This window comes from Columba livia, chromosome 1, assembly GCF_036013475.1.
Source record: "Columba livia isolate bColLiv1 breed racing homer chromosome 1, bColLiv1.pat.W.v2, whole genome shotgun sequence".
Classification (NCBI taxonomy): Eukaryota; Metazoa; Chordata; class Aves; order Columbiformes; family Columbidae; genus Columba; species Columba livia.
The window spans coordinates 162,934,921-162,951,769 of NC_088602.1; the positions used below are offsets into that span (position 1 = coordinate 162,934,921).

Genomic DNA, 16,849 nt, shown 5'->3' on the forward strand with positions numbered 1-16,849 from the left:
AATTAATACATTTTTATTTACACAACCAATAATAATACAGCATTCATTGTCATGTAATGAAACATACTCAGTATCAGTAACGAGTGGACACCTAAAAACTGGTGTTACAGAGAATGGGATGCTAGTTGTTGGTGGTGTTGAAACTGAACTCATTGTTCACTACTCAGTAATAGAAAGCAGTTTTCAATGAAGGCTTGAATTAATGAAATATAAAAAATAAACTATTAAGAAGGATGTTATCGTAAACTGTCAGAAAATTAGTCATACTACCTACAGCTTGTTTAAACTTATAAACCACATGCATTGATTAAAACAAACAAACAAGCAAAACAAAACACACTTTTTTTTTTTTTTAATGTTCCCATGTTGCAGAAACTGGCAAGAGGAGAGCCACCTTGCCTGTTGGAACTACCTTCAGGATTTTCTTCAAACTGCCCAATAGTCTCCAGCACTTGCAGAGAGCCTTTCCTCTCTAACTGCATCAATGTGAGAAGGGAAGCTCCAAGCCAACTGTTGGTACATCCCATAGTACTGCTATATGTTGGAGGCATATCAATACTAAAATAACTTAGAAATGATCAAAAATTTGATTTGCATCCGTAGTGAGAATTAGGAAATGCAAAAGGATTCAAGAGACAATGATTAGGAAAGAGCAACTATCCAGGGAAGGTGTTTATTATTAAGTAAGAAGGGCTCTGATACCAAACCATAATCATCACAGCAGACTTGAGTGTTCTCAGTTACACTGTTCGTTTGATCACAGGCCACAGTCAGTAAGATTTCAGGCACATTGGGCTCAGTGCTGAAATAAAATTCCTTTGAGCACACATAGTGACCAAGCACAGTCACTTTTAGAAGACCACACTTGCAGCAGACTGAGAAGAAGATGCATAGAAGTCCATGCCTATATCCATAATCACAGCAGCAGGACAATCAATTGATTTTTACTGACCATATGCATACAGTTAAGCACGTAAGACCAGTTATTCTATGTGTTAGAATAATGCAGAATACTAGCAAGTGTCATCTAACTCACTAGCAGTGTGATTCCTCTCTTCAGTATATTTGCTTATTACCCTATATCAACAGGCAATTTTCATACTAGATGGAATAGCAAAAGAATGTAGTTGCCCTTATTTATATATTTAAACAGAATGTTCCTATAGCATGCTATTAAAAAATACATAGATTAAAATATATTAGTAGTTCACATCATCCATACATTAATGTAATGCTTCCTCCCTGTATTGTTTGGATTATTCCTTGTGGCATTTTGCATTGTCAAGCAGTATGTTCCATGTCAGAAATACTGTTGCTAATTTTAGTAATCTACACAGATATCTGCAGTGCCTGTACTGCAAATGAGTCCCTGGAGAAGGTAATGTTATCAGTGATGATGACAGATAGGGCAAAACTACGTATTTCACTGGTTTGGCAATAGGCATAGTATAGAATTTGCATACTAATGATTTTCAGTATTTGTTTAGCTTTCATGCAGGGCTTGCACTATCAAATGAATATATGTTTTTGAATTATTATTTCTAAGTTTTCTTTTAGGGTTCCTACAGCATTATATGATCTTTTTAATGGATCATGTTTTTTGTCACCTCTATGAACTGTACATACATATATGAAAATTATACTAATGATCTATAATTATGGATCATAAAGTCAATGTGTAAACATGATACCAAAAAATGAAGTTACCTCCAAGTACAACACTGATATGTACTTTTAGCTGATTTTAATAAATTAGGAAACAATATTTACAATGCACAAAACAAAACAAACAAACAAAACCCCAACACCTACTTAAATAAAAACTGAAAAAAACTACTAGGTTGAATCTGAAATCATTGGTTATATGTGCGAGTGTATTTACTGACTGTAAACTTCTTCTATCAGGGAAGTGGAAAGCAAAAACCTTCATTTTTATAATTTTAAAACTAACTACAATAAATGAGTTCATTTCTGTTTGAAATTGATTTCTAGTCACTTGCAATCTTCAGGTGTGAAAATATATTTGGGGATTACACTACTTTCACACTCAATACAATCCAGGACATACTCCTCTTTACAAGAGGCTCACTTTGAAAGACCCTGAAATTTGGAATTGACAGCATATTCATTAGCTCACTGTTTTGTCACCCAAGACAGGTAAAATTTATCTCAGAATATTGTGTTTTAAAATTGCTGAAATATCTAGATAAATAGTGATGTAATTATATATTTCACTATTTCACACAACATAAAACCCAAGAATAATAATTAAAAAAATATTTAGGAAGAATTCTTGAATTTAACTGCAAGTAGGGCTTTTGCCCTATGAATTGTAAAATTAATTGCAAATGATTTGTAAAACTTATTGGCAACATGCTGTGCAGACATAACTGCTGTTGCAGTTATTAAGTAGTATCAAACACAAGGATGTGGAGACAAACTCCAGTTCAAAAAGTCCTAAGCTACAGGATGTCAGAAGCTGTGAGGTTAAACTGAGTAAAGTATTAATTTATTCTTGCATCCATAATTGCCCATAATACAAGATGTTGGGGCAGTCAAGTCTTTTATCTTGCCCATTGCTGTTTTGAGTGTTTCACAGTCTGATTGTTTGTTGAAGTTAACTGAAGAGAACATTTGACTGCTGCATTTTTTATACAGGCCTATGTACAAGTAAAATTAATCAACTAAAACCCATGAAATTTGGATTGCTCTATCTGCAGATGTGTGCAAAGGACTTATCTTACTATAGCTATTGTTAATTGGCTAACAGTTCTTAGTAGTCACTGTGTTGCAGTTACAATCTGAGTACATAAACCTGGTTTTCTTACTATTTGCAATTTGAATAAACGTGTACATTGCCTTGGCAAATATATTCTGGTATACAATTCAAGATCATCACTGAAACTCATACACCACAAAACTCAGCACAGATGTGTTGAGAGAAATTTAAGTTTGTGGAAGTGGCAGAATATTTTTCTCCTTGAAACTTCCAGAAAAGTGACAAACTTCAGCTTCACAGTTTCCTGTGATTCTATTCAAAGTATTCCTACATGCCTGAAATGTCTTTGCCTGTGTAATTGAGAAAGATAAACTAGTATTGACTCGTGTTATCTAAGAAAAGAGAGAAGGAAAAGACCTAAAAGATTGTTATGGCATTTGTTCCATCAGTGCAGAATTGTTCCCTGATGAGTATTTCAAATATTGAAATAGTCTGCTTTAAAAGACTAAGCAATACATTTATGAACTACTTATTACAGGGAACCCTATTTTATGCTTTGAATGAATATATCTTAAAAGCAATACCCTAATGTGCAATACTATTTTCTTGATTTTAAATCACATTTCTCTTGGAAATCCCTCCTTGCACGTTCATCAAGAACATACAAATTGCTATTAAAGGGGAAAACAATACCAACAGCTGCAATGAAAATGCCATTTTTACTATATTTTAAAACACAAAACTTTCCAGTAGAATCTTTGATACTATGTCTTCCTATGTTTCTGAACTATTACCCTTTTAGGATAAGCTTTAACAGGTGATCTTCCCATATTAGAGAGGCTGATGCCCAATCTAAACATTTACACAGTTTCTAAAACAAAAAAAAAAAAAAGAAAAACCTTATACCCTGTACCAAATTCAAAGTGAAAACACAAAGATATTTTCTGACGTATCTACAACTATTTAATTTAATTGAAATAAAGAAAGAAATCTCAGCTCATATTGCACTGGCAGTGTCAGATACTAAATACTTCCATAGGATGAGTGTGTGGAGTCAAAAGGAAAAGGAACTTAAGCTCAAATTCCCTTTCACCTTATTTATTTATTTATCTATCTATTTATTTATTTAAGTTGTAATGTGAATGTAAACATTTACGGTGAAATTCAGACATCATGACATTAAAAACAAATTTCCCACAGACTTCAACAAAACTTAATCTTTCCTCTTACTTTGCATTATGACTAGCAAATGTACATCAAGAAGCACTAAAAAAGACTGAAAATTCTGCTTATCCTGTGAAATAATAAAAGAGCTTTTTTTTCAAATGTTTAATGATTTACGAGGGAATTGATGGTATCTGGTCTCCTACAGAGAACACTTCATTGGAAAATTTAAAAAAATCCACCACTACTGCTTATGTTGAGATTATTGAAAATATCATCCTTAAAAAGAAACCGATCAGACTATGTATCCCATCTATGAACCAGCTTTCTATAATATGAGTTTAGAAAGGAATGTGTTTATTATTTTGTCCCTTTGGCACTTCTCAGACATGGAGAGAGGAGTGTAATGAGAAGGTTCAAACAAGAAGCCAACAGATCCACAGCTATTAATACTTGTTCCAAACATCACAACCATGAATGCTCATTGACAATAAATTAATTTGCACATTCCCAACTGTAGAGAGAACTTTCAAGTGCTTCTGGTGCTTAAAAGCCAGCCTCCCTGTTCTGATTTCAAACTACTTTCATATGTTTTCTGGGGCTGGTATCAGGTCTGTTAAGATTAATTTTATCAAAGGATATGGTTTAACAGATCTTGTGCATGTTCAAAATATCTCTTTTTTTTCCATCTTCCTTTCTAATAAGAGTGAAAATTTCCTTCAATAGAAATATGTGACAGCAGCGAAACCCTGCTCTTGTTTAACACTGCACTTGTTAGGAAAGTTACATTTCCAGTTTGGTTTAATAGACTTTACTGCAGTTTTAATTCAGTTCTTCTGGACTCTGAGATGTAACCAGTGTCTCAGACAAGAGATGGAGTTCTGTAAAAATCTTAAGAGTTTTCTAAAAGAAGATTTCTGGGGTTAGATTGGCATAGAGAAGTATTAGAATGAAGTAGTTTTTACAGTGGCACATAGTTAAAATTCAGTTAAATGATTCAGTAATTTACCCACATGTTATACTATAGTTATAAATATGATTCAAACTATTTTTACAATGTAAACTTCAAACAAATAAAAAGACATTTTGTTAACCATACTGCAATAGAAAATAAATATATTAGCTCAACTCAGAGGCAGTCATAGAATAAGTAGTCACTAAATTATGTATTTTAAAGACAACTTCATGGCCATAAGTCATACGGAAGACAGTACTCAGTTGAGATATATGTACATTATTAAACATAATTCTGGTATTCACAGTAGTCCATTAGACTTGGATTTTTTTTTTTTTCCTGGATGTAAGTTCTCTTCTAAGAGTCAGCAAGTGTAACTTTTGGGCTTTATTTTTATTATCTGTCTACAACAAATCCATAGCCTGTCAGCTAGTGATGTGCATTGTACTGTGCTGTTTGCATTAAGAATATCTATAGCAGTTAATAATTAATGAATTCGGGCACAGGCATTTTCTGCAGTTTTCACCTTAGGCCCAGACTTTCTAATTTTCTCCCAAGTTTCAGGAAGCTTATAAAAAAAGTATGATCAATGTGCTCTTAGATGCTGAATGTAGTAATCCTTATTTAGGCAGGTATAGAGAATAAAATGTCAAACCAACAATGGCCTACAAAATCCAGCTTTTACCTATTGGACTCATGATTTATGCACATCTGACAATGCAATATACAACCACTGGGTACGTGCAGAATTCTTCAGAGAACTGTTAAACTGACTTGCACAACATATTTTTGTCTATACAAATCCTGATATTCAGATCAAAGGGAAGGGAGAATTTTTTTTTAAGCTGCCTTTATTGCCATGCTAATACCCTGGTCTCCAAGGCTTTGTATAAAGCTGAAATAGTCAATTTGTAATTATATCTTATAGGATACAGCAGTGATACTTGTTACAGAAAAGGCATTTTATGGTCAGCAATCTTATTTGCAGCTAGCAGGACGATATAAAAGTCACAGTTCACAGAAGCTTTATGTCTGTTATTTTATGCTGAAATAATGCTGCACAAACCAATTAGCCAGTGTAATAGTGTCACTGTGCATTTAAAGAAAAAATGGATCTGGTGAAATGTCTCTGCTTTTCTCATATTTATAATGTCCTGTGTATTACTGGAACAGTACTTTTACACTTGAAGGATCAGTCTTGTGGGGCGCTAAGCTATAAATCTCATAAAGCACTAAACCTACATATAATTGATATGGGATAGTGAGAGTCCCATTCCATAAATAAGGTTTTTCTTACAGTTGCAAACAGTGGCCACAGTTCTAGAAAAGCCAAAAACTGAATAAAACTGTTAAAATTAATGAAAAAAAAAAAATCACTGCAGCATAACAACTTCAGTCAATGAAGCTACTAAGGTGAATAGGATGAGAGACTGCTAGATTTCTGACAGACTGCTGAATTAAGCCAGCAATACACTGACCATAGCAGAAAGGTTTGTCACATTCATGAGTGCTAGTGAGCATGACCTTTCTCTTTTGTCTCTTTGTTTTTCAAAAACCAAAAACATCTGATTCAGTTATAGCACAGAAAAAGGATGGGAAATAGGCCAGGAAGAAAACTGAAGGACTAATGAAAGAATTGAAGTGTGATAAATTTAGTATCTTAAATTAAGCACAAACTTCTGATTTTCAGAAAACCTTTCATCAGATTCTTGTAGATTTCCAGATAACCGAAATCTATATAAAGTTTTACAAAGGAATGATGAATATTTGTAAATCAGACATAGTGTTTAAATCAGTGAGTAAGAATGCCACTGGATTCTCAGAAAGCCACAGATTCTTCCAAGTTCTACTAAAATGAAATTATAATATTCAGTTGTATTTTTACAATGGCAAGTGGATTATAAAACAAAACAAAAAACAACTGAGAACAAACACAAGAAACCAAAAAAAACCAACAAATGAACCAACCAATCAAAAAAAAAAAAAAAAAACAAAAAACAAACAAACAAAAAAAAAACAACAAAAAAACAACCACTACAAAAAACAACCAACCAACCAACTTGTAGAAAACATTTATATGGCAAATCTTTGTCCTGTGACTACATGACTTCTCTAGGAAGATACAAAGACCTTCATATTATTGCAACCCCACAAGTAACCTCAGGATGTTTAAGTATGAACGGAAGAATATGTTTCATCACAGATCCTGACTACTGGTTCCTCTCTTTCCAGTCAGTATGGAGGAGACTTTCAGTCTAAATGTGTAAATAAACCTCATTTGGGTATACAGATTGCCTCTCATTTCTCTTATGACAAGAGATTTACTTTAGGCTTCTACCACAATATCAACATATTACATGACAATTTTTAGTTATATTCTGCTATGATAGAGCAGTGACACTTTTTTTTTGCTTTTAAATATTTAATACTGTTTATTGGCTGACTATTTTGGTTTCACATTTAATCAAACTAGTATTTTTTTATGTTTACAAAAAATAGACAGGTATGTTAAAGAATAGTGAAGAAGCTTTACAGCAGGATATACATGGACTTGCCACCAGAGGCCAACAAAATAGGAGCACTTCAGAAATGACAAACGTAAATCTGTTTTTAAACATGGAATTACAGAGGAGGAATTCTACTTCATTCAGCAGTAGGTTTGTACCTTCATCTCTTTCTCTCCTTTAAATAAAAATGAAAATACCAGACTTAACAAAATATATAAAAAAAATTTAAAAAAAATAATAAAAAAAAAGTATTGCTCTTGAATTGCCAGACAACCCATCTTCTTTCTAACAGCTTATGCACTACAAGAAGAAAATGGAAATCAATCAGTGAAGCATGAATTTCTACAACTAGCTTTCAAATCTGTAATTTCTCAGACTACTACTCATGTTCTAAAGAGCTAAGAAAATCATGCACCTTTTTATTCCTTAAGTAGTAATATAGTTACAACAGATTAACGTTCTTTGTCTTGTGCTTGATTTTCTTTTGCTTTCCATACATTACCTAGAAATGAACACAGCTGAGATAAGAACATTTAACTAAGAATTTAAAAAAAACATTAAATGAGTGATAGAAGCATTGAAAGAACACCCATGGCATTTACATGACACTTCTCAAATTAAAAATGTACATAAGAATGTTTTATTAAAATATTTTAATGAAAAGAGGAAAAATGTTTTATGAATTAATAGGTAAAGATTTTTTTAGTATTCAGTAAGTTTAACATCTTTGTCATTACATGCTCAAAAGTCAACTCACACAGAATATTTTGTTTCTATAGGAAGAAAAATGTTGGGTTTTCATTTGATGTTCTTTTCTGTTCAGTATTTGGAGCTCATGATTGACTTACAATAGTGTTTAACTAGACTTAAGTTTTAGTTTTGTGTCCTTGACAAAGAAGAATTATGAGTTTTTAAGTGTAAGAAGAATTTTAAGAATTATGTCTCTACAAATGCTTATAAATGTATGTACTGTATTTGTCACCACAAGGTTGAAGACAATTTAATTTCCAAATATGCTGTCTTTCATAAAGCCTTAGTAAATACTAGTATCATAAAAATATCATTTAGTAGTGGAAGTGGTGGGGATAGAAAGATAGGAATAATTTTTAATCCACACAGTGTAATTTTTTCCATTTGGTCTAAAATAAGCTGTTCTTGTAAAGTGGAAAGAAAGTAGTTGCATTTGGTGTATGCTTCATTCCAGTACAGAACATCCACTTCTCAACTGAAAATAATGAATTGATTTCTGGACATATTTTGCAGCTGTAAATATTGCGAATAAAAAGAAAATAAAATATATACTAGAAATATTGCTTCTATTTTATAGTTTACATATCCTTTTTGCATTAATATCCCAAGTTGGGAAATGGCAGCAAAATGTACCAAAACATCTTTCTAATTCCTGCACTAGGAGAAAGAAATCAAGTTCCAACAAAGATACAGTTTCAGTTAATGTGTTCTTTATCCATTGCAAACATGTTAATAGAATTTTAGAAAAAATGCATTATTTTATAATTGTATGCTTGTATACGATCAGGGAATCAGGAAGATTATAAGACAGTCTTATACTTGAATAAACCTCCACAAAAATAAACCTGAGATTCATCTCCGTTGTCCAACAGCATTGTCCTCTGATTCCCAAAAGAGAATGTAGTGACAAACTAAGAAATTTAATGTCTTTAACATACAGTAATTACAACAAAAATCTTTACTAACAGAAGTTAAAAGACTCATTATGAATCTTGAAACAACAAACAGCAGCCATTCCTTTGCTCTTTTAAAAGCTATAAACTCACCACAGAATGGTAATTATCCATATTATGTTAAATAATAATCAACTTTCCAGGAAAAAAAAAAAAAAAAATCTAGTGTAAAATCTTTAATTAGATGGAGATTTCAGCTGCCAAAATGGTGATAGAAACAGCCAGTATGAATCAAGCATGTTCCATCCCATAGCATGGTGATGACAACCCCTGAATGTGACCTGCTCCTAGTGCAAAGCAGTTTAATGCTCTACTGCACATAGAACAGTATATATGAATACAAAAAACCCAGATATATTGTTGACAGGTATATCTGAAGACTGCTTCTTAGCCACTTATCTGTGGCCAGGCAAGCTTGTTTCACCTCTCTTTAAAAGATAAAGACACATGGCAGGCTGTTTCTGCAAGTTCTCATTAGGCAAGCAGCCTCCACTGTCCCTTAGCGGGAAAAGTCTCCCTATTACTTAAGGAAATGTGACGGCAAAGGAGGTGAAGTGAAAACTATCTGATGGCAGGAAATTCATCAGCACACTACAAAGCTTTTTGCCTTCTACAACTTTCACCCCACTCTTTCTCTTTCTGCTTTTTTATCTGACAGCTCAAATGCCCCAGGGTTGTAGCCATGGCAGAGGTCAAGAACATAACCACAGTGCTATAAAATGAGACTATTTCATGGGGAGAAGCTGCCAAACACAGAGAAGTTTATTGAGCGCTAGACAATGAGATGAGAGCCCACATCTCAGCAAATTTATCATCATAACTGTTATTGCTTTTGGAAAAAATAACAAACAAACAAAAAACCCCACCCCAAACTTAAAAAATACTTAGAACTTTTACATACCCTCTGAAACCTAATAAAAATAATAAATTTTAAAATATCAGTTACAATATAAATATAAGAAAGTTTCATTTATGGTGGGAACCATTGTAAATGTGCATACTAATAGGTAGCCTGTCTTTTAAAACAACCCTTTTAAAACAATCACAAACCATTAATTTAAAATATCCATAAAACAATATATAGCTTATATCAGACTCAATGCGTATACAAATGTGTGTTTTGTTTAAATCACTATGATGCTAAATTAAAAATAAACAGATAATGTGCTGTCTTCTTGCTTCCTTTAACAGACATGGTTTACAATGCTACAGATGTCAAAACGAAAGGCAAGATTTTTGCTTACATTAATTTAACCCAGGAAATTCATGACTTTAATTTTTCACAGTCACTGGTAGCAATAAGGTGAAGTTGAGTTACCTTTCACAATGTCCAGTAGTACTCTTATCAAGTCAAAGAACGAGTTTGGTGTCTGATTAGAAAATCCACAGTGCAAATTCCTGCTAAAACAAAGAAAACAAATACAGTAGCTTAGCTTCCTAGTCTGTCAAATGTTAATCTTTACACACATGCATATTCAGTATGTGCAATGAATAAAATAATTTTAAAAGTGTGAGTTTCTATGTAGACGTGCATTCAGATAGGATTTTGACAGTAGACAGAAGGCTGTCTGTTGTCAACATCTGGCTATTATTATGATGCGCACATCCTACAAAAATATATTCTAAAGCAAAGCTGCCCATTAAACATGGTTAGGCTCAAACACCAATGTTTTTAAAAAGATATGAAGCTGTACCAACACTTTTCATTTTCCAGTTTGTATACTAACATACGTGATTCAAGTGAGAATGGTTGTGGTGGATTGACCTTGTTTGTATATGACTAATTTTCCCATCTAGTCCTTACCAATACAGATACTAATGCAATATATATTAATAAAAATCAAGGAAGGAGAGAAGTTCCATTCTGTGTCAGAAAAATTTCACACACAGAATTTCTTAAAACACTGAACAGCAAGTTGATCAACTATAAAAGTACCTAAAAACCCAAAATGCATAAAATCATGTAATCTACTTATATTTGCCATATGAATCTAGATATAAAGTTGGTTAAAACATATAAAATGTGCTTATAAATATTTCAATGATAACCTTTATTTTTTAATTGCAGATAACTTGACACTTTTCAGCTTATTTGTGGCTCAGTGTAGCTCAATTAATGTCTTTGACTAGGTAACACACAGCTTTAGCTAATACTTCAGGACAAATATTTTCCTGGGTTGCAGCATATAAAAGAGATATGCAACTGTGGTCATTGGCTGAAAAATCAGCTTATTAGTTAACTGGCTCAAGAATCAATGCACAATTGATTTATAGCATCAAGAGTCTCAGCTTCACTACAGACATTGCTAGGGAAAGATTAAATGAATGCTTAGAAACACGAACTGGAACTTTTCCAATTAAATTCAGTGTGCTTATGACACACAGTTTAGAGTGAAGAAAACCCTTACTAGAATGAATTCTCAGAGCAGTGTCACTCACTGCTGCATGCATCTAGCAGTAAGCTATCTCAGTTCAAGCATTTATAAAAGGAGGCTCCTCAGCTCCACTCATTCTCAAGCTTAGCCCAAATAAAGGTTAAAAATTTAGTTACTGATGAAGGTCATAATAGGAAAATAACACACTCAGCCAGCCTTTTAAAGGTAGAATTACATTTTTGATAAGGGGGTAAGTCACCCTTCCCCACTAGCACTGCCTGCTGTGAGACAGTTTTTCTTTTGACCAGAAGTTGCACATATACCTGGCCCATTGAGCTTCAGTGGTTGGGTTCACTATTTGATGGGATGACCTTAGATCACTCCCAGACTACCACCCAGTTGCCCTCTCACTTCCCTTCCTCAGTGGGACATGAGAAGAAAATAAGATGGAAAGATCATGGGCTGAGGTAAAGATAGGGAGCTTGCTCATCCATTACCAACATGGGAAAAACAGACTCAATTTGGGGAAAACTGATTTGATGTATTGACAATTAAAGCTAGAGTATGAGAGAACCATAGAATCATAAAATTGTTTTGGTTGGAAAAGACCTTTAAGATCACTGATTCCAACCATTAACCTAGCATTGCCAAGTCAACCTTCTAAGCCATGTCCCTAAGAACCTCATAGAATCATTTTGGTTGGAAGAGGTATGTATCATTGAGTCCAACCATAACCTAACTCTAGCACTAAACCATGTCCCTAAGAACCTAATCTGCACATCTTTTAAACACCTCCAGGGATGGTGACTCAACCCCTTCCCTGGGCAGCCTATTCCAGTGTCTCATAACCCTTTCTGTGAATAAATTTTTCTTAACATCCAATCTGAACCTACCTTGACACAACTTGAGGACATTTCCTCTTATCCTATCCTTTGCTACTTGGCAGAAAAGACCATGGGCTGCAGTGTGGATATCTGCACCACAATGACCCTTTCTCACAGCCTGCCTGGGAATCTCAGCCCTGGGAATCTGGCTGGGGCACCTCCTCCCCCTCCTTCTTCAATCACCTTGGTGTTTGAAGAACTGTTTCTCACACTTTTTTCCTCTCACTCCGCTCTCTGTGTAGCATTTTTTATTTAAATCATATCACCACATATAGTTCTTACACAGAGCAAAACTATTCATTGAAGAGGAAATTAAGATCAGATTTAAGAAATTTGCATTATTATGCTACAGGAGGTAATATAAGTAATTTTCCCTTTCTATCTAAAGAACTTTATCAAAAAAGCTGGACTCTTTGTTTGTCTTCTTACTGAAAAATTAACTTTTGTCTGCTTTTATAATTTCTCTCTCATTTTATATACCAAAATTCTTCTATTCCTTTACATCTGATCTTCTGTATACTATGGTTTAATGGCCAGTAATAAACATTAAATTACCTCAGATATTAATACCAGGTACTGTGTCTCTCATGTGAGACTGCCAGAAGTATCTTGTTTTCAATTACTTCCAAACTAGGAAAAGATTTTCAAATAAAAATGCTCAAGTTGCTGAAATTCCATTTTCAAAAACATTTCTTCCACTTTAAAGGTAAAATTCCACTGAATTTATATGGAGTTCTCCCTTCATATTACCCACAATGCATATTCAACCTAGTTTTTCAAATTGCCAACATGTTTTCCGTCAACTTCAGCTGAATTGTTCATGATTAACTCGAGCATAACTAAAAGGAGAACCGGACTCCTCACGTCTTGAAGACAACTGTTTCTGATATCTTACATTAGTCCTGCAGTTAATTATTCTTCTTTTTAAATATAGTCACACAAAGAAAAAGTAAAATAAAAATTATAACAAATAAAACCCCCACAAACTTCAGCATTGGTCCCAGTGAAGGGAAAACATACCTAGAACTGGGAATGTACATCTTAATTTTCTAGTTGAGCACTATGCAGAGTAGAGAAGCATTTCCAATTTGTATAGCAGTGTCATTGCAACCAAAGAAAGTAATTTTTTTTTAAAGAAAAAGCATACTGGTAGTGGTTACAATATTATGCTTTTCTGATGAATACTGAAAGCATGACTAATCGTAATACAATAGAAAATGACTAATGCAAACTCAAAATTCAGTTGGGGAATATTATTTCAATCAAAATTAAGACTTGAAGAATAATAGTCATTAAAATTACAACAAAAATAATATATAGTGAGGTAATTCTTCAGGTCATAAAAGGTGATTTTTAACATGTCTCATAGGATGAAATTAAAAATATAATAACCCTCGGAATTATCTAAAGAACTAATTTTTGCTGTGAAACATTGACCTTATTTGCAGAAGCCTTAGTACAATTTGTGAAATAAATTAAAGATGACAGAGTCATAAAATATATACCTTCTAGCAATTGGTTAGAGGAACAGCAACATTCTATAATTGTCAAATCCTTAACTCTTTGTGGCAATAGCATCAATCATAAAGATTCAGTCTGGTATTTTTGCAAATGTGTAGTATCTTTTATCACAGTTATTTTTCATTTTCTGTTAACTATTAAAAAATTAATTTCAGATTAGGGTTGTATGAAACATGTACAACATTATATAAACCAAGATGAAATCTAACTTTGATGAATTTAAGGTATTATGGGAAGTCATGCAATCCTCTGCTTAACAGAACTGCATTTCATACTTCCTAGCTCTTCTTAGGTTCTTCCTTAGCTTTCTTTTAAAAAGAAAAACATGATTGTTGTCACGGAGGCAACCCACAGGTCAATTCAAGGGACAACAAGGTCCAAAAACAACTTTTATTGAACCGGTGAAAAACAGGGTTTTAGCACTCCAAAAGTGACTTAAATACAGGTTCGGATATCAGTGGAGGAAAATTATTTGAGGGGCAGCCACTGATATAACCAACAGGTGGTCCACAATGTGCATGCACGTGGCTTCACCCAAAACAATGCCGGAGCCGTCCCCGAGTCCCGGAGGAGTACACACTTGCCTAAACACGGTGCGGGATTATTTTTAAAGAGATACACGTACTCGTAGTGAGTACGGAAAGTGTGCACTCGCGATTCCGCGAGAGTAAATTTATAATACGCTCGCAGTCCTGCGAGAGTTATTTTACACGTGCAAATGTGCACGGAATCCTACACGTGCTTATGTGGAAGCACGGGAGGAAAATACACTCGCGATTGTGCGAGGGGCTCTTGGCGGCCACTCGCGATTGTGCGAGGAAATAATTTAAAGTACGTGTGCTCGTATTGGGCACGGAAAGTTACGTGTGCAAGTGTGCACGGGAGGAAAATACACTCGCAATTGTGCGAGGGGCTCTCGGCGGCCACTCGCGATTGTGCGAGGAAATAAAGTACTTGTGCAAATGTGCATGGAAAGAAAATACACCCGCGATTCTGCGAGGATTAATTTTACATGCGCTCATATGGAGCACGGAAAGTTATACGTGCATATGTGCACGAAAAGTATAAATATACTCGCAATCCTGCGGGAAGTTTTACTCACACCCGTGGCGGCGAGGCAAGCGGAGTCCCCATCCCAGGGAGGGGGGGCTCTCGGCAGCAGCATCTTGCTCGTGCTCCAGGAGACCCGCAGCAATGGGCGGAGTCTCGACGAGAGTCCCGTTTTTATACTGGCTGATCAGATCTGACTGTAGGCATTCTAGAAGCTTCTCTGCACCCCCACACTGTCTGTGGGTGCCCCTGAAGCCTCCAAACATCCCCCACACTGGGCACGGCTCAGTGTGCCTCGGCACTCCCTTCTTCTAATGTCCCAGGAGCCAGGGTGCTCTGGGCCAAACAAAAGAAGCTGTTAGCCTCAAGTAGCAGAGGAAGAGGGAGATGTGCCATACTGCAGGAGGGAGGGGGGTTGCAATCTGCCACAATTGTATACTTGAAAAACAAATAAAAATTCAAAACAAACAAAACAATAAAAAATCCCAATGTATATTCATAGGGTTGAAAGGAAGGAAATTAGAGGATTAAAAAAGACAATTAAGAGAAAGTATTTTGTCAATGGAAAAAAGGCCTTTTTTTTTTTGTGTGTGTGTGTGGGTCTATATGAAAAAGCAGCATGAACATCATATTGAATAACTTTGATAGTTTCTTGAAAACTAACCTACATGACCTACTAATCCATGGATGCCTGTCACAGTTACTCTCTATGGTAAGTGAACACGCCTCTGCACTGTTTTTAATACCAAATAAATGGCTGGTCACATTTCATTTTCAAAGGTGTAATTCTTATGGACAAGTATACCAGAAGCCTGTGACAACAGATCAAACTTCGCTTTCTGATGATGTTATTCAGTGCCTCAGGCACCACCAACAACAATACAAATTTTTGTGTATGTATATGTTAAGAAACATTACTGTCCCCTCTATATTAAGGACAAGATACTCAGAAAATCCTGAACGTGCTAAAAAGAGGTGAGAAGGCAATCTGGAAGGTGTAAAGAAGCATAACTAGATTTCTTATTCACATGAAGTAAATTTAAATATAATTTAAAACATCTCAACTTCAAGGTTCAAAAAACAGATGAGATGATTCCAAGAAATCAAATCAAAAAGCAGCAAATTAGTTAAAATATGTAACTCTTACTGTGTCAGGCACCTTATACTGCTGTTACCTTAATGAGGAAGATAAAGATCAATCAGAATGATGCCTATTGTCACATCATTTTTTCAGTCTTCTACATCTGAACATAACATTGGCAAGAATGGCCTTACTCTGCTGATTTTATTGTCTGAATGTGAAAGATGTAGAACAGAACAATGGGCCATTTTTTTTTCTCTAAAATCATGATTCAGAGATAAATCAGACTCATCAGTCTAAGTCTTTGTAAAAAAAACCAACTTGATAGTCTTAAAAAATAGAGAGAAATGACTTCTGATTGAAGGTACCAGATAGGTGATTAGCCTAATAATAGTTACCACAATTACTTCCTTAGGCTTATCTGTTAAAAAAAAAAAAAAAAATCAGTTTCTTTGATGCAATGCGGTAATAACCAAATAACTGTTTAAAAATATTTTATCTTGACTATTTGAAATAACAGAGATTTATTTAAGATGTGGACAGCCTACAGCAGAATTGCTGTTAGCGGGAGTTCTCCAACGTTTCATCCATTTTGGTAACCTCACAGGAAATGACAGTGTATACGTACCCACTCAAACTTGCAGGATTATGCAGTGATCCTCTTATTTAATAATATGCACAATAGGAACTGGATACTTTCTAAAGTTTTCAGACACATTTCTGGTTCTCCGTCTACTTTCACAAGTGATATAGCAAGTCAAGGCAATGAAGATCTACAGCTACATTATGCACACATGGATGGGAAGGTGTATATGGCATTAGAGTTAGTCTGACCGTCTGAACTAAACTATCAAGGCTAAGGTGAAACAACAGCCAGCAGCTCCCTCTGG

General features: G+C 34.6%; 1 protein-coding gene across 7 annotated transcripts in view; it reads right to left on the reverse strand.

Annotated features, from left to right (window-relative positions):
* Positions 1-16,849, reverse strand: part of MGAT4C (MGAT4 family member C) — a 400,149-nt gene that overhangs the window by 199,634 nt on the left and 183,666 nt on the right. For 4 of the 7 annotated variants that reach the window (XM_065041901.1, XM_065041874.1, XM_065041883.1 and 1 more), the window contains one exon: positions 10,367-10,449. The gene's annotated coding sequence lies outside the window, so the exon portion shown is untranslated. The remainder of the gene's footprint in view (positions 1-10,366; positions 10,450-16,849) is intronic. The other 3 variants (XM_065041925.1, XM_065041911.1, XM_065041892.1) reach the window with 1 other exon arrangement.